At 41.4% G+C, this 20649-nt stretch overlaps 1 long non-coding RNA gene across 1 annotated transcript in view; it reads left to right on the top strand.

Annotated features, from left to right (window-relative positions):
* LOC132025166 (uncharacterized) overlaps positions 1 to 20649 on the top strand; it is a 138782-nt gene that overhangs the window by 47105 nt on the left and 71028 nt on the right. Inside the window, exons 2-3 of the long non-coding RNA XR_009406445.1 lie at positions 15126 to 15320; positions 15710 to 15825. This is a non-coding gene — a long non-coding RNA (uncharacterized LOC132025166). The remainder of the gene's footprint in view (positions 1 to 15125; positions 15321 to 15709; positions 15826 to 20649) is intronic.

The following is a 20649-nucleotide window of genomic DNA, read 5'->3' as shown; positions in this document are numbered from 1 at the left end:
TGTATAAAATGAGCATACTTTAAAAGCTCATTTTAATACTTTCCCTGCAGAACAGAATTCACCATCATCCAGCTTCCTTTTGGTTCTGGGTAAAGAGATTTATTTGCTAAATTGCCAAATGGACTCCATTAAAAGGACAATTCCTTGAATTTAGTGTCTTTTTTGATTTTCCCCAACCCCCGTTCACCCCCTCTCACCCCTCATAATATTGCAAGAAAATGTCTATGTGTATAGGACGAAGTTCAGGAAATTTCTCTAAGATATTTTTGTTCATTATTCTTTGCATAAAATGTACCACAAATGTCGTGAAAGAATTGAAATGACAGTATCATATATTATCAACCTTCAGTGTACAATGTCTCGCCTGTTTTCTGTGGGTCTCTTTATTTTCTTCACACCGTTGAGTAAGGTGAAGGGCAAAGGTGTGTCATTAGAGAAAACTTATCTTAGCAATTAGCAGTGGTAGAAAAGGAAATGTCAGGGAGAGAAGGAAAGTGCAGTAACATTTAACAACCAGCAGCAACTTCTGGCAATATGAGACCAATTAAGCCCTTTAAGGGTCTGTCATTCTTTGGTCCCCACAGCTAGTTCTGCCCAGGCAAAAAGAAGGGGGCAGGTTAGGTAATTATATGGATAATGTAAAAACTCTCTTCAGCCTTTGATTTCTTCCTTTGGGAGGGGGGAAATAAAAAGAAAAGTTGGTTTTTAACTTTTCCTTTCCACAAACATCCGTATTGCTTGAGTGTGTGTGTGTGTGTGTGTGTGTGTGCATATTCATATAGACTGGGTATAGCTAGTCCTCCCTGATATTAGGGGTAGGATGAGTAGTGTATATATTTGTGATGGCCAAGCTGAGAATCTCCTCCTCCTCATCATCATCATTTTTTTAAGAGGATGAGAGATCATGTGCATGAGTGGGGGGAGGGGAGAGGGGAAGGAGAGAGAGAATCGACCCCAGGCTTCATCCCAGGACTCTGAGGCCATGACCTGAGCCCAGATCAAGAGTCAGGAGTTTAACTGACTGAGCCCACCCACATGCTCCCAAGCTGAGCATATCATATACCAGCCCCCTTACCTACCATATGCATTTCCCTTCTGATATTGGAAGGAGCGAGTCCGTGATGACACGGATGTCAGCAGTTATCCAAGATGAGTAGCGAGAGCGGTTTAAGGTTTTTTTTTTTTCCCTTAAGACATCAGCCCATCCTTCAAAGATGGTGATTCTAAAGGTTTGATAATATAAAGGAATAAAAGTCAGTTGCCTTTTCCAATTATTTTGAATAAATAAGTGTTAACAGAGTTCATAGCTCCCTCACAGCTTAAGCTTTTAGAGGCTTTGTTGACAACTCTGGAACATTTTGAGAAGAAAAAAAAAAAAAAACCAACTTTGTATTTCTTCAACAAAATAAGGAAGATGGACTCTATCTTCAGGGCCCGGGAAATACATACAGTATTTAGAGTAATGGATTTACTTCCTGTGGGTGAGGATATTATTTTCTTGTTCTTATTTTTCCTGATTCTTAACTGCTGAGATAAATGCATGTTTCAGCATTATCATTCAACATGTCATAAATCATATTACATTATGTATGACTGGTTGGAATTATTGAATAATAATCGAAGTAGACACATCCAGAATGCCAGGCGGAAGCTTTCCAACCCAACCTCTTATTTCCTGGAGCTTGTGTGGACTAGAAAAGGCAGCGGAAATGGACCAAAAAAAGCAAGATAAGTAGGGTCAATGAATAAACACCGCATGGGGGTAATGGTACATCCAAGGATTCATGATTTGTATTTCTTATGAAATTTTCAGCATAAAAAATTAATGTAGAAATGATCATAACCTTGATAAAGCATGAGAGTCTATGGAGGATGTGGGGAAAGCTCTCTTAGCTTCTCTCCTGTACACAGACCATTGTAATCTACCACTAAATGATGTAGTTGTCCTGAAAATTCAACATAAATTAAACATCTAGGGGAGATTTCCAAGTAATAGAACTTTTGAAGGACCACTCTAAGTAGTGGACTCTAACCCTTGGCAATTTGTTTTGCCTGAACAGTTATGAATTTAAACTACTTGGTTTGGCCTAGGCTGTTGTCTATGATGTTAAGCTTTTGAGATGACTTTCTGTGATCAACTCCTGGCCTGCCCTCTCTGGTGTGTGTTAGAAGATGGGTGTTCACCATAAACAAATGAGAAACCCAGGGTTATTTTATTAATAGCAGGATAAGTGTTCAATGTCCTCTCATTGCCGAGATTTTCTGGCAAGTTGAACATGTGGCCTATTCCAGGAGACTCAGTGTCTCCTTTTCCGACCAGTGATGTAGACGAGGATGGACAATCTGTCAGAGAACAGGATCTTCTATGCTTGACTCATGGAAAAAGAAAACGTCATATTATTGAGCACCTACTCTGCTCTAGGGTCTGGGGATAAAATGGCAAGCAAAAGAGGTCCTGTCCTTCACCACTGTACATCTTATAATCTGGGCAGGGCACACGGGATGGAAGTATCATTCTTGATGAACCACTGACCAGCAGGTTTGCTCCTGAGTACACAAGATATCAGAGTCACATGGTAATTTTCTTAAATCGCCATAGAGATATTCCATGCTCTCTTCTTTCTCTGGATTCAATATTAAGCATGATCTACATCTGTAATTATCAAGATGATCCCTAGATCATAGCATCAGCATCCTCTGGGAACTTGCTGGACGTGCCAATACTAGAGCCCTACCCAGACTCACAGCATCAGAAATGCTGGGGTTACCATAAGGGAATCTGTCTTTAACAAGCCTTGCAGGCGATTCTGAAGCATGCTAAAGCTTGAGAAACACTGTTCTAGACTAATGCTTCCCAAAATGAATGGGTGTATGAAACTCTCGTGGACCTCATTAAAATGCAGACTGAGTTAGTAGAGGACTCTGAAGTTTGGAGGATTTCTAACATGTTCTTAAGTGATGCCAGTGTGGCTGGCCTGGGCAGCATGCTGTGAATAGCAAGGCTTTGGGTGTCCTTGTTGCTATGGATATGTGTAGTTTGGGGAGTTTTAGCCTGGTGGTGAATGCCTTCCTTCCTGAAGAAGGAAATATTAATCTTCTTTCATCTGGGCACCTAAAGACGTTGGAATCTGCTTCTATTACATCAGTTGTTGTTTTCTACTGTAATTATTTGTGTATAATTTTCATTGGTCCTTCAACTTGCTGAGGGCAGGAAGATATGGAAGACCTCTGAGGGTGGGTGATAGAGCGTGATTCTGGTATCTACATTCACTTGTTAATAGCTTGTCAATAAGACATGCATTAAAACTCTTTGCAAGTGACTTCTCTATTATTTATTTGGCAACCTTCTGACAGTTGTTTCCTGCCAGTTTATGAAGGGCCAGTTAAATTCACAACGCTGAGATCTTCCAAGCACAGCCAAAGTAAGATGAACATTTTTTGTCTTAAGTGGCTCTCTATGTCTACTGGAGTGTGGGAGTGACATAGAGCTGATTTTGGTCTGGCTCCTGGTGAACTCTGGCTAAGGGGTTGTCATTAGCTTTCCTTTCTGAGTTAGAGATTGTCAGTCCCCAGGGGAAAATCTGGTTCCAGTATGGAGAGTTTAGCATTCTCTCAAAAAGACTACTCTTGTTTTACCCATGACAGAAGCTGGAATTCTTTTCTCCCTCTGTTCAGAATAATTTGGTGAATATTGTGGATTATCTCATTTATGGCCTATTTGCCCTCAGTCAATTCTTGATAAGGATAAATATTTTTGACTAGCTTGTGAAAATATCTACTATCATATTCTAAAGAACCCAGGCTAGGGAGGTCACCTCTCCATTGTACTATGTCTCTCATGTGCTCAGAGGAATTCCATCGAACAGTGTGAAGACAGATGTCATTGCGCTAATGGCACTGGGACAAGGCTAGGGGTATCTGGTAGTGTGCAGTTCAAGCAATTTTCTCTTCACCCAGAGGGAAGCCTAGTGGGAGGATTAGATCACTCATCTTTGGAGAAAGCAAGGTGCCCATTAAAAGGGGCCAGTTGCTAAGAATTTAGTGAAGAACATAAAGTAAAGCTAAGTGGTGTAAACTTACCGATCCCAAGTTAAATGCATGTTAAAGGCTTAAAAACACATCTTCGCTGATACAAATAGATATTTACTGCAGTTACACATCTCAGTATATCTCATAAGGTTCTCTAACACTAGGAATGGTACCCAAAGTACTATTTATCTAAAGACCTACATAAACACATCTTTCTTCCACTTGCTGCCGGAGACAATAGGTCATATTGCATTTTCATTAGATGTTTAATTATCACAGACCTTCACAAAACATTTTATCTGTGACATCTAAATTCATTTCACTTGGGATCACAGGAGTTCGTCTATTGGAATGATTTTTGGCGAACTCTGGCTTTAAATTAGGACCGTCTAGGTTTTACAGATCGAGTAGCAAGTAGGAAATCTATTGTGCCATCCAGACCACCAGGACCATAAATTGATCGGGAACTCTGGCCCCACGGAATGTAATCCTCTCTGGGCAGCTATCCAGAGACTTCAATAAAGGGGCCAATTACCTTGTTTTGTAGCCCTTCTTTCTCATTGCCAAACCTTTCTTGTTTAAGTTCATATTTTAAAACAAAATTTTTGCTCTTCATGTAAAAGAATCATCTGACAGAGCATGGTTGCCCGTCGTTGAAGGATATCTTGCTCCCGGGCCTTTATCGGTCAGGATCTGAACCTGAAAAAAACAGATCTAAAATCCTGTTATCACCGTTTTCCTATCTTTACCCTCAAGGCAGGCAGCTGGGAACTGAAGAGGTAACCTTCTTTCTGGAGTTTCTAAGCAGGGTCTGGAGGCAGGAAGACTTCTCTTCCTTGAAAAAAGGTGTGCATCGTCTGTCATAGGAAAAGGCAAGCTAACAACAAAGAGATAACACTTCACCGGAATGGTGAGTGTGGTCAGTACCCCCTGACCACACCAAAGGCTGGCAAGGATGTGCTCTGAGAATAGTCTTTAAAATTAAAAAAAAAAAATTTTTTTAAATCTATGATAATTTGATTTACAGCCCAGAGAATTAAGAACGTGTTTAATTATGAAACAAAAGGATACTAACTGCAGATCCTGCTTAGTCTTCAAAGGGTCAGAAAACAGGGTGATTAAGTTTTAGTTCTTAAAAATGATGGATCCTGAAGATGAATAGATATCTTGTTCTAACCTTTTCTAGAACAGGCTCCAGGCCAGATGGCTAAGTATTGGAGGGGCAAAGAAAGAGACGGCACTCAGTTCTGGAAGACATCCTCCACCCGTCCATTCATTCACTCATTCTGAGAGCTTCTGTTGAATCAACAAATGAAGGAGTGCCAGTTAGGGGGCGTAACCACATTCTGCAGGCCTGCGGAACACATCTCGCAGCAGCCTTTTCCATATGAGGGCACCTTAGCAAAAAACCTATCTAGCCTTTAGGGAAAACCAGGGAAGCTAGCAGCTGCTTCAATTCGGGCAGGCTCTGATGATTTATTCTGATGCAATAAGCAATGGAATCTAAATGAGGTAAGGGAGGCAAAGAAATCAGGAAAGAAAGTTTGGCATCTCTGCCTATCCGGAAGCCTCCTCTCGTTAGTGTGAGAAAAGGAAATGGTATTTTTATTTTCATTAAAATGCAACAAGCATCAAAGTCAGAAAATAGATCATCGTTTTCTCATGGCTAGAAGCATACAGAAGCAGATGAGTGGCTACATTCTGCTGGGTGTTACTGGGGCTCCTCTCACACACATCCACACCCTGCTGGGAGCTCAAACTTGCAGGGAGGAGAGGAGGTTGAGGGCTGGCTTGGCCACTTTCCAAGCAGAACAGGCAAACACCCAGCTAATTCTGGAAGACACTTCCTTCTTCCTTTCTTCCTCCCTTCTGTGAGTCTGTACTGAGTATCTTCTGTGTACCAGGGCATTTATTAGCACCGGGGACAGGAAGGTGAGCAAGGTTTGGCAACACTTAGGTTGCTGACAGTCTTATGGAGGGGACAGAGAATCAGCGGCCACATGTAAGAGCTCTAAGAGTGTATTCAGGAGGGATGTATTCACTTCCAACTTGGGGAGTTCAGGGAAGGCTTTGTACGGGAGGTGGAAACTAGGTTGATGTTCAAAGGGTGAATAAGCCAGGTGACACCCCAGTTGTGGGGACAGAAGAGGGGAGCAGAGAGAAAGCCATGAATTATGGCACCGGAAGAGCTCACAGCATGATCAGAAACTTGGAGGAGAAGGAGGAGGGAGCACATGGGGAAGGAACAGGGACTGCAATGTGGCGGACACCTGTTCTGGGAGGAGGAAGATGAGGCTGAAGAGAGAAGGAAAAGACCCTTGTAATCGTGGGAGGGTGTTTGAATTGTACCAAGGAGTCTCAAAGCCTCCGCTCCGGGTGGGTTTAAAACATTTGCATTATGTGGATTCCATGGAAAAGAGGTCAGTCACAACACACATGTGGTACCTCTCCATTAGGCACCAAACTTTGTTTATATTTCCCTTCACCCCAAATCCATGATCAGTTTCTGAAGGGCAAAGAGCAGGTTTTGTAAATGTATTTCCCAATAGAAAAGAACCTACTGGGGGTTGCTATGTCGAGGCTAGAACCCAGGCAAAGACACCTAGGCAAAAACCTTAGTCACCTCAAAATAAGGCAACCACCAAACCTGCCAACTTTTTATGGTTTCCAAACCATCAGCGGATAATAATCACAGTAGGTGAACAGTGCAGTAGTTGGTTCTTTGGACAAAAATGCACATTTCAAGGCATTTCACTTTCCTTTTGATACATTAATAAAAATAATGATGCTAGGGATTCCTGGGTGGCTCAGTCGGTTGAGTGTCTGCCTTTGGCTCAGGTCAAGATACTAGGGTCCTGGGATCAAAGTCCACATCGGGCTCCCTGCTCAGTGGGGAGCCTGCTTCTTCCTCTCCACCTGCCAGCTGCTCCCCCTTCTTTCACACACATACTTTCTCTGACAAATAAATAAATAAAATCTTAAAAAAAATTATAATGATGCCAGTTACCAAAGCAATGTCCGTGCATCAATGCCAGCCTTTTTAGGACAAGGTAACCATTTTCCACCAAATGGCAAAATTACGAATCAGTCCCTTGCAAAATTTTTAAAAGGTAACTGATGATGGTGAGGGATGGCAGCTGTGCTTGCGGTGAGCGTAGCATAACATGTAGGGAAGTTGAATCCCTGTTTTGTACACCTGACGCTAATGTGACTGTGTATGGCAACTCTACTCAAGTAAGAAAAATAAATAATAAAGAAGGTAACTGTGGGGGAACAGTTACAATGTAGAAATCATTGACTATCATGTAGGGAAAGGAAGGAGGATACATAGCAAAAGCCTTAAGAGAGCAGGAAGCTGTTTGCATGAAGGGTCAATCATGTGCTCGTTCAGACATTTATAAAAACCATTTGCAGAGGTGATAAAGATTTGAAGACCTATAAGGCACTGATGCTGCCCACCAGCACCTCACAGGATAGAGAGGTATGATGCAGGGGTGGGGGCAGGGAGGCAAGTCATTTCAACACAGTACAGTAAATGCCAAGGCAAACACAAGCCAGAGGTACCGAGAAAGCATGGGGGAGGTAAGTGAGGTAAGTGAAGGAGCCTGGGGTGTGTAGTAGGTTGGATGATGCCCCCACCCCCTGCCGCCAAAGGTGTGTCCACCCAGAACCTTATTTGGAAAAGCTCTTCCCAGATGTAATTAAGTTGAGGATCTGGGATGAGATCATCCTGAGTTAGGGTTGGTCTTAATCCAATGACAGTGTGTCCCTAGGATGGACGGAAGAGGAGAAGATATAGACACGTGGGGAAAAGGACATGCAAAGATGGAGGCAGAGATTAGAGTCTTATTTCCAAAGCCAAGAAATGTCAACAGCCATCAGAGGAAGGACTGTCTTCTGGAGGTTCCAGAGGGAGCGTGCCCCTCCCAGCCCCTTGATTTCAGACTTCTGGTCTCCAGAGCTCCGAGAGAATAAATTTCTGTTGCAATAAGACACCCAGTTGTTGGTGATTTGCTGCAGTCGCCTAGGAAACTAATACAGGGCAGAATCTGGGAGAAGTCAAGGAACACTTCTGGAAGAGATCGTGTCTGAATGAAGTCCGGAAAGCAGAGCTGGAGTGACCAGCTGAAATGAGCTGGGAGTGGGAATAGGAGGAAGAGGCAAAAGCGGTAGGAGTGGAAGGGCACGTGATAAGGTGTTCAATGAAGGTCTTAAAAAATTAGAGGGATCTTGAAAGTATACTTCATCTGATTATCTCATGGTTGAGCTGACATGGCCACAGAAAAAAAGGATTCTACCTAGATATATGCCTCAAAACAGTTTCTGTGGATAAAGAGGTTTGGAAAATGATGTACGTACTACCTGTAATTTAGAGACCCAAAGTCCACCTAAACATATTGACAGCTCAGGGAAAGCCTGCACTCTCTTTCCCTTAGAGTTTCAGTCATCTTTGTGTTTGTTCATCTGTGTGTAAAATACCTACTAACAGCTCAGGCCAAAGGGTGCTTCCTGAGCATGTGCAGGAAACAATGATCGTGTCTGCTGGATGCTGGGGAGAGACCCTCCACCCTTTCCTCCTATAAAACCAAACTGTCAGGGCTCTTTTCCTTTTTTTTTCTCATAATTTTAAAAATAATTTTGTAATTATGTGATTTGGGAGAGCTAACCATAAATAACACTGTAAGTTTTTGTACTTTGTAGTTATCATTTTGAAGGGTATTTCTTTGTAATGATTAGGAGACTAATCATTTGCTATCGGGACGTTACCCTCCTAGCTGTGATTCCTCACTGACACCTTAGAAAGTGTGAAGAGCTGATCCTTTCTGCACATTGGGTTTAAATCAGGACTCGTGCGAGTCCAGAGAAGAGGGAGAGGGTCAACCTCAAGGTAGTGATGTGGGGGATGGGAGGTGAGAAGAGAAGTTCTATGAGAGCAATACGTCTCGAGTCTCCAGGGTCTGGCCTGGCTCCCAGACACCCACGTCATCACTAAGTGCAGTTGTCGTGTCGCTGTCTCTCTTCTGCCCTTTTATTTCTTTCTGTCCCTAATCTTCTGACTTGGGGCCACGCAGGCAGCCCCTTAAGGAGATCTGAGAGAGCCATCTCCATGACTAAGTCCTGGAGCAGAACACGTGCCTGGGTCCCGGCCATCTGCCCTGGCTGTTCCTAGGATACTGTGTTTTTCCCTCGGGGTGGCCAGAGGAACACGAATGACTTTCAGAGGATGACCTTTACGGCTAAGTTCTGTTTGACCAAAGCAAATTGCAAGCATGCATTGATTAAGCCAGAGATAATTGGGGGGAAGAAAGGTTTTATTTAAATAACAACAACAAAACCCCAAACCAAGGGGTGCCTGAAATCTACACTTTATGGTGGTGAGTTTAAGTGGCAATTCAGTGATGCCTGGCACCTGGAAGCCGCTCCCAGATCAGGCTCCCCAGTTTAGGCTCCCCAGTTTAGGTCACACTGGGGCTTCTGGAATCTTACCCAAAAGCAATATACAGGAAGAAATTTCTTCTGTGACCAACATTCAAAGCTATTACAATCTGATGTGTTCTCTTTCTCTCTCTCTCTCTCTCCTCTCTTTCTCTGGCTTCGCTTTAGCTCTGTGCTTGTTTGTTTTATAGATTAGGCCTGATTTTAAAGTATCTGTAAATCTTTCCCTAACTAAAGGACAGCTTGCTGATCTGTATGCAAATGATATACTCGCCTGCCTTAAAAATTTAAGATTGACTTTGAATTGACCCCGTGCTTTATCCCTCAGCGGAGAAAAATGAAAGGATATTTATAATACCTATGGACATTGTGTACGATACCAGTGGGAGTTTTCTTCAACAGTAGATGAATAACAGAAACATGGGCAGACTAAAATGGGGCAGATATATGCAAAAGGCAGATTGAAACTGATTTAGATAGCCGGGTATTTACTTACCTTAGCTCTCTGTGGCTTCTCCTATGCAGATACTGAAAATGCTATAATTTTCTATAAAAATAAAGAATATAAAACAGAAAAAAGCACACAGATAACATACCAGTCAAGCCCACAAAAGTTTATAGTACAAATTTCATTTTCTTTCTGCTAAATATATCATAATTTTGAAGACAATGTAAGCAATTTTTCCAATGACATTTTTCCCACCTGGGGGCAAGCCACAAAAATCTCACTCAGGTTGGAAATGAATGTGTTTCAAAATACATACCGCCCTGCTCATCCTTCCTCACCATTAACAGAGACTTTCTTTGTTTTATTTTTTGCACTTTTTTCCCCCCACATTGCCTTAAAAATTAAAATAGAGCAGAACATTGACCTGGGATGAAGTATGGATTTTTTTATGCTTCTCTCAAACTCAAATTTTATTAAAGTTATTGAAAATAAGATCACTTCACTTAAAAATGCCAGAGAAACCCAAAGGATAAAATTGCATGAGATTAACATACCTATTCTTATCCTACAACAAACATATTTCATTCCAAACCTCAGCAATTTCTTGGACCACACTATTTCAGAGCTGCATTTTTTAGTGTTTAGTTTTTATTTCCACGGTAGCCCAGTAACTGTCCTGTGCTCTTAAATGAGAATGTTGAAATTCTCCCAAGTCACTGCCGAAGTGGCTGGGGCCAGGGTCTTCATATCCTGAGGATTGCATATTAAAGTTTTTCCCTAGGAGTTTTGGATTCGTTGGCTCACAGTGAAGTGATAGAAAGTCTGAGCCTGAACATCCCAACAGGACCCAACCTTCATAGAGGGAATGATGAAAGACAGTGCTCTCTTTTCTTTGCACTTTGTCTCCCTCCATGACTTCCTGCTCGCATCCCCTCCAGAGAGCTCTTTTCTCTTCCTTTTATTTATCAGGAAGCTCTCTGATAATCAGTTTCCTTCACTGGTGGGAGGCTCTCAATAAGTTTTTTTGTTACTGAATGAATAAATGAATGAATGAATCTTTTTTTATATTAACATATAATGTATTATTAGCCCCAAGGGTACAGGTCTGTGAATCGCCAGGTTTACACACTTCACAGCACTCACCGTAGCACATACCCTCCCCAATGTCCATAATCCCACCCGGCTCTCCCTCCCCCCCCTCCCCCGGGCAACCCTCAGTTTATTTTGTGAGATTAAGAGTCACTTATGGTTTGTCTCCCTCCCAATCCCATCTTGTTTCATTTATTCTTTTTTATTCCAGTTCGGAGAGACTAATTGGAAAGAAAGATTAAAAAGGGTGAAATGGGTCATTCAGTATGAACAGATCTTTTTGGCAATAAAAGAATAAATAAATCACACTTTCATTTTTGCAACGCCAGTCTTCTTCATCAGGCAGATGGGAAGAAAGTGGTTAAGTGAAATGGATACCTGTTTTAGGAGAAGAATAATGACTGGCGAGAGGAGAGAGATAGCTGAACCTTCTGGTAGAAATCGAATTCCTTCAGTTCCTTCCCACCTGTTCTGGTCTGATGTCATTAGTGAGGGCAAAGGATGGTTCAGGAGGGAAATTACTAGGGCATGATGATGTATTCTATAGCAGGAAGGAAAGAAGTCAAGGTGGTTCTTGGAAATTAAAAAGATCAGTTCATAGTATGCATAGAAGTAAAGGACAGGTCCCTAAATTTTGTGAAAGAAAGGTTCTGGGTTAGGCAAGCCTGTTGCATTTCCTGCCCACTCTGTATAGATCATGAAGCTACACTTCCTTGAGGTGGGAGCTTAGCCTCTTGGTTGAGCTAATTTGGACCCAGAATAGCCTTTCTTCTCTCTATTGGTGGTTTTCTCGAGGTAAATGGAAGAGAACAGGGAATCACCAAGGGGAACTAGGTCACCCTCTGTGTGGGAAAGAACTTAGGATTCCTCTATTCATGTTGTGCTCAGTAAAGGAACATAAAATTCCTTTGTGCTTCCTTCTGGAATGATGATCCCAATATGTTCTGTCTTGTGGGTCACCATGTCCTTATTGGGAGAGGTGAAAAGGTAAACAATGTGTTGTCTTTCCTCAGGGTATTTGTATTTTATGGCATTTCTTTCATTAGGAAGTGAGAGACTTTGATCCCTGTTAATGGGAATCTGGCATCATTATTGAACCACAGAGAAATTAAGAGGTTTTACCAAGGCCTTCTTAGCTCTTCCCAAACAGAATCGGGGGGCCACCTTCCTTCTCTGCCTGTGCATGGACTGTTAGGAACAGAACGGTAGGGTTTAACCTAAAAGAGATCTAGAGGCTCTCACTGTGATTCTACATCTTTTAACCTTCAAGAAAGATAGGGAAAAAAACCACAACAAAACAGCAGCCCCAAACATCCAGGAACCAGTTTGATGGTCACAGCCAGGACTCAGTATTGTGAGACGCTGGCCTCGAGCTCACAGCCCTACTGTGTTGTTCTCCTGTAGGGACATACACCATCTCACTGACATGCCAGCATCAGGCAAGTTCCCTTTCAGCCCATGATCCCATGAGAACATTCATGACTTTGTAATTTTGTCAGACGCACAGAAAAATAAAATCACTGTGTAACTCACAAAATACCAGCCATCCCCTCTGTTGGCTAATATGGGGAGTGGCCTCTTTTATACCAAGTACAGCTTGCTTGTCGTTCTAGCCTGCCCTCCCTAGAGGGAAGAGTTATGTTTTGAGAGAGCCAACCGTAGAATTGTCGCCATTTTCAGACAGCCTCCAATCCTAAGAGAGCTCCTGCTTCCTTAGTCTCTCCTTCAGGTGACCATAAGCCCTTTCTAACAGTCTCTTAGTGAGACACTCACAGTTCTTGTGATGTCCACTCTCCCTTGCTAAATAAACCCCTCAGCTTAGCCATCCCTAGGTGTGTTCTTGGTGGCCTTTGGTTGGAGTGAATTGACATTCCACTGTTGCTGAATTAGAATAATTTTGTCTTTTGTGGAAGGCTTCAGGACTTCAGGCAGAGCCTTGCACATAGCTAGAGCTCACGACACAAACCAGATAGAAGACTGACACAGGCTATATATATATATCAAGAGAGAATACTATATATAGATAAATGTAATTTATCTATATATAAATAAATGTATATTTATATTAAATGTATATTTAACATGAATATTTATACTAAATTTATATAATAAATACTATATTATAAGTGTATGTTATATATATATATCTGGACTCTGATTTGCAAATAAAAAAAAAACTCACTAAGGTAATAATATAAGGTGGGGAAAGTCATTATCTCATCTAATGAAAAATTCCAGGGATGTGTCTGGCTTCAAGAAAATCTGTGTTGGAGGCACCGGGGTGGTATAGTCGGTTGAGTGTCTGACTTTTTTTTTTTTTTTTTTAATTTATTTGACAGAGAGACATCACAAGTAGGCAGAGAAGCAGGCAGAGAGAGAGAGAGAGGAGGAAGCAGGCTCCCTGCTGAGCAGAGAGCCCGACGCGGGACTCGATCCCAGGACCCCGAGATCATGACCTGAGCCAAAGGCAGTGGCCCAACCCACTGAGCCACCCAGGCGCCCGAGTGTCTGACTTTTGAATTTGGTTCGGGTCGTGATCTTGGGGTCATGGGATTGAGCCCCATGTCAGCTCCACACTTAGTGTAGACTCTGCTAGAGATTCTCTCTCCCTCTCCTTCTGCCCCTCCTACTCATGCTCTCTCTCACTCACTCTCTCTCAAATAGATAAATAAATCTTTTTTTTTTTTTTTTAAAAAGAAAGTCTATGTGAATGAAAGTTAACCTGACATTTGTAGCACCATGGATAGACCTTGAGGATTTTATGCTAAGTAAAATCAGTCAGACAGAGAAAGAAAATACTGTATGGTATCAATTACACGTGGAATCTAAAAGAGCTGGACTTGTAAAAACAGAGAGTAAGTGTTGATTACCAGCAGGTAGGAGTGGGGATAGGAGAGATAGTGCTTAAGGGTATAATCATGCAGTGAATAGTAAATAAATCCTACAGATCTAATTCACAGTGTAGTGAATGTAAACAATGTATTATAACCATCAAACTTGCTAAGAGACTAAAATTTAACGATCTAACCACTAAAAAGAAATGATAATGATATGCCGTGATAGAGGTGCTAATGAGTACTACAATGGCAGTCGTGTTGCAATATATAAATGTATTTATTTTATATAAATGTATACAAACATGTCGTATACCTTAAATTTTCACAGTGTTGTGTGTCAAATATATATCAGTAAATCTGTATCAAGGCTCAAAACAACATAATGAGAAATTATTTCTCTCCATCTCTGTCTTTTCTCCTACCTTGGAAATGTTCATCTTTTGGGTCGGTTCTCATAACCTTGTCACAATGGATCAGGATGGTGCATTGCTTACTTGGCAAGCCTAGGTCTTGGGCTCCACCCCTATATCTCGGAATGATGGAGCAAGAGCTGAGGAGAGGGCAACTGCCAGACTAATGCTCATTGCACATTAAGATCTTACCGGGGAGATTTGAGAGGCAGCAACTGAAATCTTAGGCAAAGAGGGTTTGTGGAAGGACAAGCCTTAGAAGCTGCCTTGGTTAAAGGAAAACCCCAGTCTTGCCCACATCTGTATAGCACTGGTACAAAGTAGAATTATAGAACTGGGGGAAAAAAACTTCAGGGAAGCTGTGGAATTTAAGAGCAAGGTTTAAATGATTCAAGTATGATTGTATGGAGCCAGTGTTTTCCACTGAGAAATGAATACACACACAGTAAAACAGGTTCTGTGGCAGCAAGGGAAAGAGACCTAGCTTTTTTCTGCTGGACTGCTCACCCTGCTACTCTCCACTGCTGTCTTAGTTCTTCTTGCATCCCAGCGAAAGATGTATCCCCCGGGCGAGTCTTTCCTAATCCATTAAACCAGGTTAGGGTCCCTGTGCAATAAATATCATCCTTTCCCCTTCTTGCATAGCATTTATCATAGTTTGAGTCTTAAATGTATTTACACAGTTGCTTGCTCCGTATGCCTTCCCTGTCGGACTGCAAGCTCCATGAGGGCAAGGTTTTTCCCACCCAGTGTCCTATTTGCTATGTATAAATTGGATATTGACTGATAAATAAATTCATAAGCACAAAATCCCCAGTGGGGTGCTTTTCAATACTACTGTGCTCTTCTAATGAAGATTGTGTTATCTTCCTAAAGGTAATAGACGGTGAACAGGTGTTCATCCACATCAGAGAAATAAGAGGCCTACATCATGACCTAAGAACAGAACAGAACAAAGCCCTCCAGCCTTAGGATTTGGAGAATCATTACGGAATGATTGGAGTTTCTGTTCTTGGCAACACCGTGATGTCTCAAGATACCTGAGTTCAAAGCTTGCATGTTCCATTTCAGGTCAGTTGAGCAAGAACCAAGTGAATATCATTGTTCTTATATGCATACTCAGCTTCTCATAGGTACTAATGGCTTTTGGACTATTTGTAATCTCTAGTCCTAGTGACATGGTTCTATAAAGACAGACATCTTCTATGTAAAGTAAGACATCTTCTATAATGTGATTTTTCAGACCATCGCTGGGGAAGTACAAGTTTCTGAATTTCCAAATTGTCAAAGAGTATCTTTTAAAGTACAATAAACTAAAAGAAAACCGAAATAAACTATATCTATCTTTATATCTATAAGCTTAAATTTTTTTTAGGTACAAAAAACATAAAATTACTTTGTCTGGTTGATAAAAACAGAGTTTCTAGACACTCTCCACCATTATTTTTTCTGTTTTTCAGGCATTCTTACTTCTTCTATAACCAGTGTCTTCCTGTTTGCAGTGGCAGGCAAGTCTCAAGATGTGTATGACTCTTCTGGAAAACTATTGTCTCTCTCACCAAATGAGTATGTGAAGGTAAGAAAATCAGTATTAGCAGAAAGCTTTCTATTTATACACCATAATTTGAGGCAGTAACAGACTTGTTACAGTTCAAGGACTCCACATAACTGTTCTTTAAAGTTTCTATCAAATATGAGATATTCAAAAATGCAATGAAAAGCACTAAAGAGACCTAAAAAGGAGTGTGAAATGAATTGTCACAATTTATATTTGATCATGTTTTCAAAAGCCATATCTGCTTTAAAAAATAAAAGACACATTTCTTTTAAATCCAGGACTTCCAGAACCATTACCCTCAAATGTAAGTAAAAAGAAATGGATTGACCAAAGCACTATCACCTATTACCCGCTTTCAACAAATATCAGATCATAAGAATGGTGGATGTGATAGTGTTAGTGATTTTGTTAACTTGTGACCATGATGACGGGACACTTCATTTCATATCATTGGGCTTTATAGATGAAATATACCATGGGGACGCAATCCGATTTCCTTTGACAGTCTGTAGAGAAGGAAGGATCTGTTGGAGAACTACATTTTCATAATTGTGAGATTAAAAAAACCACACATACAAACAGCGTCCAAGTTCTCTAGCACTGGGAGACTGTAAAACTTGATTATTGCAAAGGTGGATTGGCATATTAATTAAAAATAAGACTGACATTTGAAGCATATTTCGGATTTCATGGCAAATTTCATCATTCTAAATATAGGTTCAGATAATTATGACACATTTGGTGCTAAGCTATTTTAGAATTCAAAACACTTCCATCTTGGAATGGTTGCTGCAAATCAGGGTGTTTGATCAAGCCTGCAAGAAAAGAGAGCAGATTTAATATTCCAGGTCTCCTCATATTCTGCTTTTAGCTCTTATTTTCTGTGCAGGTTAAATTGGTAGAGTTATGCAAGGTGATGGCATTTTGAGTGCAAATGGATTTGACATTTTGAGTGTAAATAAGAATGGTTTGTCCTCTTGCAGTATAAGTCACTCCTTACCAGCAGTGAAAATAAAGTGAAAACTACAGAAATGTAGGGTTATTCATTTTCTTGCATATACACCAAGGAATTTTATATTCAGTTATTACCATGAACATCATTTTACTCTTTGCTTTTCCAATTTATTGCCTCATTACAGGGATTGATAATGATATTTCTTCTGGATGACTATTATAGACAGACTTTTTCACCTAGAGATATTTTTCACCTTCCCTTAAGGTGGTTTTCAGGTGGCACTCTTGTTCTTCCTCAGGTACATAAAGATTGGAAAACTTTATGATTATTATTATTTTTTTCCTTTTCTTCCCCCCTCATGGTCTTATTGGAGTAGAGAGCAAACTGCGTATCATGCAACTTAATTTTCTCTTTCACTTTAAAATGAGACAGAAACAGTGGGGGTGGAGCCAGAGCAAACTGAGAAAAGAAGAGTCAGAAGTTCAGGGCTGGAAAGAACCCTGAAATCTAGGAATGCTACAATAATGCCATCCAGCCTCTCTCAACTCCTTGTACAGATATGGACAGTGAACGGCAGGGAAGGTAATGTAACTAGCTTCACCATGCTAGTTGATCATAGAGCTGGTCCTACAAAATAGGTGAAAACCAGATGAGTTGAATCTGTCATTTCACTGTCCTGAACTTCAACTTCTCCATTTATAGAATTCAGCTGTTAGATAAAATAATCTCCAAAGACCCTGCCAGCATGAATGTTTTAAGAATTGAGTTGTGAGATGTGCAGTTTCAGGTCCTGGTTCTTCCTTTTTACAAGTGGAGTGATCAGGAGGAGGTTGCTCAAGGTTACTAAGACTCAATTTCATTGGCTCTAAGATGCGGGCTGCAGAATTAATCCAACACATATTTGTTGAGTTTTTCTCTTGTGTTGAGTGATGAGAACCCTGGAATGGGCAAGGCAGAAATTGTCCCTACTGTTGTGGCATTTACATTCATCCATTAATTCATTCACTTATTCAAAAATGTCATTAAGTTCCTATCATCTGCAGCCAGTGTGGTAGGTCTGGGGATGCATCAGCAAATATGTGTAGAGTTGGGGGCAGTTGGCCAAAAAGCTCCAGCAAACAGCAATAAGTATAACGAATGAAACAAACATGAAAATGAGAGAATAGTAAGTTAGGAGCTAGGTCCTTTATAAGGAACTCGGGGGAGGCTTTCTTATAAAAATGACACTTGTGCTCAATCTTAAAGACAAAATGAAAGTATGTAGCGAGGCAGAGAGGAGCCTGAGTGCATCTGAGTAACAGAAAGAAAGTCAATAGAGATAACGGTAGAATGAGATGACCACTGGGGAACTATTCAAAGGCCAGGCATGCAAGGCCCTTAAGTTTGGTTATTCTGAGTTCAAGCAAAAGCTACTGAACTTAACCTGATTTATGTCTAGAACATCTTTCCAGCCATTTGATGAAGCATGGATTGAGGGGCAGGAATGTAAGAGGAAGGTCAGTCAATGGCATGTTGAGTGTCTCAGGCAAGAGGTCATGAGCCCTGGCCTACAGTGGAGGCAGGGAAAGCAGGGAGATCCAACTGACTGGGAAGCATCTTGAAGGTAGGAAAAAGCAGAATTCCCTAATGAACTCTCTGTGGGAATTGAAGGAAATGAAAAAATTAAGGATGGCCCCTGTGTTGGGGACATAGGTTTAGGGATGAGTATCAGGAATTCCGTTTTGGCCACCCTGTACTAAGATGTCAGTAAAGCCACAAAGAAGAGTTGTCAAATAACAAGTTTCGAGCTCAAGGAGGAGGGCTTGGAGACAAGTTAATATGGGCCCCATTAGGAGAGGTCACAAGAACAGGTGTGATCACTAGAGACAGAAGAAACAATAAAATGGTGTAGTTCTGAGTCCTAGGGAACTCCATGACTGGGACGTCACAAGAGTAGGTCCCACAGAAACAACCATCAAAAAAGTCTGTAAAGGAAGGGGAAGTAAAGACATTGTGTTTTTTGGATCTATCAAAGGAGCGCAGCTCAGGAAGGAGGGGAATCAGCAGTGTCAACAGTTGTCAGAGGATCTTGGAAACAAGCGAGAAACATCCATGAGACCAGGCAGCATGGTGTTTGCTGGTCATTTGAAACAGGGAAGATTGAAATTGGAGGAGAAACACGCTCTGGAACAGATAGAGTTATGCCACGGGAAATGAGGCAGTGGGATAACACTTCTGAAAAGTTGGGCTAAGCAGGGAGCAAAAATGAGGCAGTAACAAGACAGATGGGAGCTGAAGGAAGGTTTCTTCTGCTTTCTAAAGATGGAAGGTGTTACACAGTGTTGGTCTCCTGATGGTAAATGGCCAGTGGGCGTGGGGAGAGAGTGGTGGTGTGGAAATTGATGCTCTAAAACATAGAGCAGGGACCTGTGAGAAAGGAAGTCTGTGAGAAGGTGAGAAAGGGTGGGGTCCGGAGCCCAGAGAAGCTTAGCCCTGAGTGAGGTACGTGTTGCATGGCCAGAAAAGTAGGTACGGTAGATGGTGAAGGCTCTTTGGGCCTTTTCCTCATCTCTGTGTTGGCCTCGCAGGAGAGAAGACTCCTAGGAGTGTACAACAGAGCTGGGATCACCAGCTTTTAGGTTCAGTTATCAGTAGCTTCCTGAAGGTAAAACAGCAAATTTAGGAGAAAGCATTCTTGGCAAAGGAGATTTAACCACAAAGCCAGGCTGGACAGGGCAAAGAATTTTGTAAAGGACATCAGAAAAGAGTTCTCCTGTCTCTATCCCCCTCTCACTCCTTCCCAAACACTCTGCCACTCACAACTATGCCTTCTTTTGAATGCTAAGAGGTGTAAACCCTTGGTGAAAAATTTGGCAATGCTTAACACAAGTTCATATGCATTTGCCCTTTTATAAAGCACCCCCCTCCTTTGGGAATTTTAGCCAGAAAATACACTCTGCAAACGTGGGAAAAAAAAACACACACAACAACACATGCAGAAGATTCATCCCTCTGGCATTGTTTATATAAACAAAATATTGGAAACAACATGTGTCCGTTCTTTTTTTTTTAATTTTTTATTTTTTATAAACATATATTTTTATCCTCAGGGGTACAGGTCTGTGAATCATCAGGTTTACACACTTCACAGCACTCACCAAAGCACATACCCTCCCCAATGTCCATAACCCCACCCCCTTCTCCCAAACCCCCTCCCCCCAGCAACCCTCAGTTTGTTTTGTGAGATTAAGAGTCACTTATGGTTTGTCTCCCTCCCAATCCCATCTTGTTTCATTTATTCTTCTCCTACCCACTTAAGCCCCCATGTTGCATCACCACTTCCTCATATCATGTGTCCGTTCTTAAAGAGATTAAGTGAATAAGTGGTGGGATGTTCACGAAATGGAGTACTCCGCAGTTGTGAGTGAGAATGAGGACGATCTCGCTGAGCTGATACAGTGATTTCCAGGATATGTTGATAAGTAAAATATAAATATGTATTTTTTTTCTTGGTAAGAAGTTATACAAGATGTATAAGCCAGAAGCAAATGAAAATGACTATGGGAGGTGAGTGGGCACAAAGGCATAGAATTGGACTAGAAGTGTGATCTCTTTGAGAATAGCCTTTTATTTACTTTTGACTGTTTCATTATGGAAATGTTTAAAATTTCTTTAAAAAATAATTATGCAGGGACGCCTGGGTGGCTCAGTTGGTTAAGCAGCTGCCTTCGGCTCAGGTCATGATCCCAGCGTCCTGGGATCGAGTCCCACATCGGGCTCCTTGCTCAGCAGGGAGCCTGCTTCTCCCTCTGCCTCTGCCTGCCATTCTGTCTGCCTGTGCTCACTCTCTCCCCCTCTCTCTCTCTGATAAATAAATAAAATCTTTAAAAAAAAAAATAAAAAATAAA

This window comes from Mustela nigripes, chromosome 9, assembly GCF_022355385.1.
Source record: "Mustela nigripes isolate SB6536 chromosome 9, MUSNIG.SB6536, whole genome shotgun sequence".
Lineage (NCBI taxonomy): Eukaryota > Metazoa > Chordata > Mammalia > Carnivora > Mustelidae > Mustela > Mustela nigripes.
Note: the sequence above shows the minus strand (reverse complement) of the source record. Positions and strands in the feature narration are given on the sequence as shown.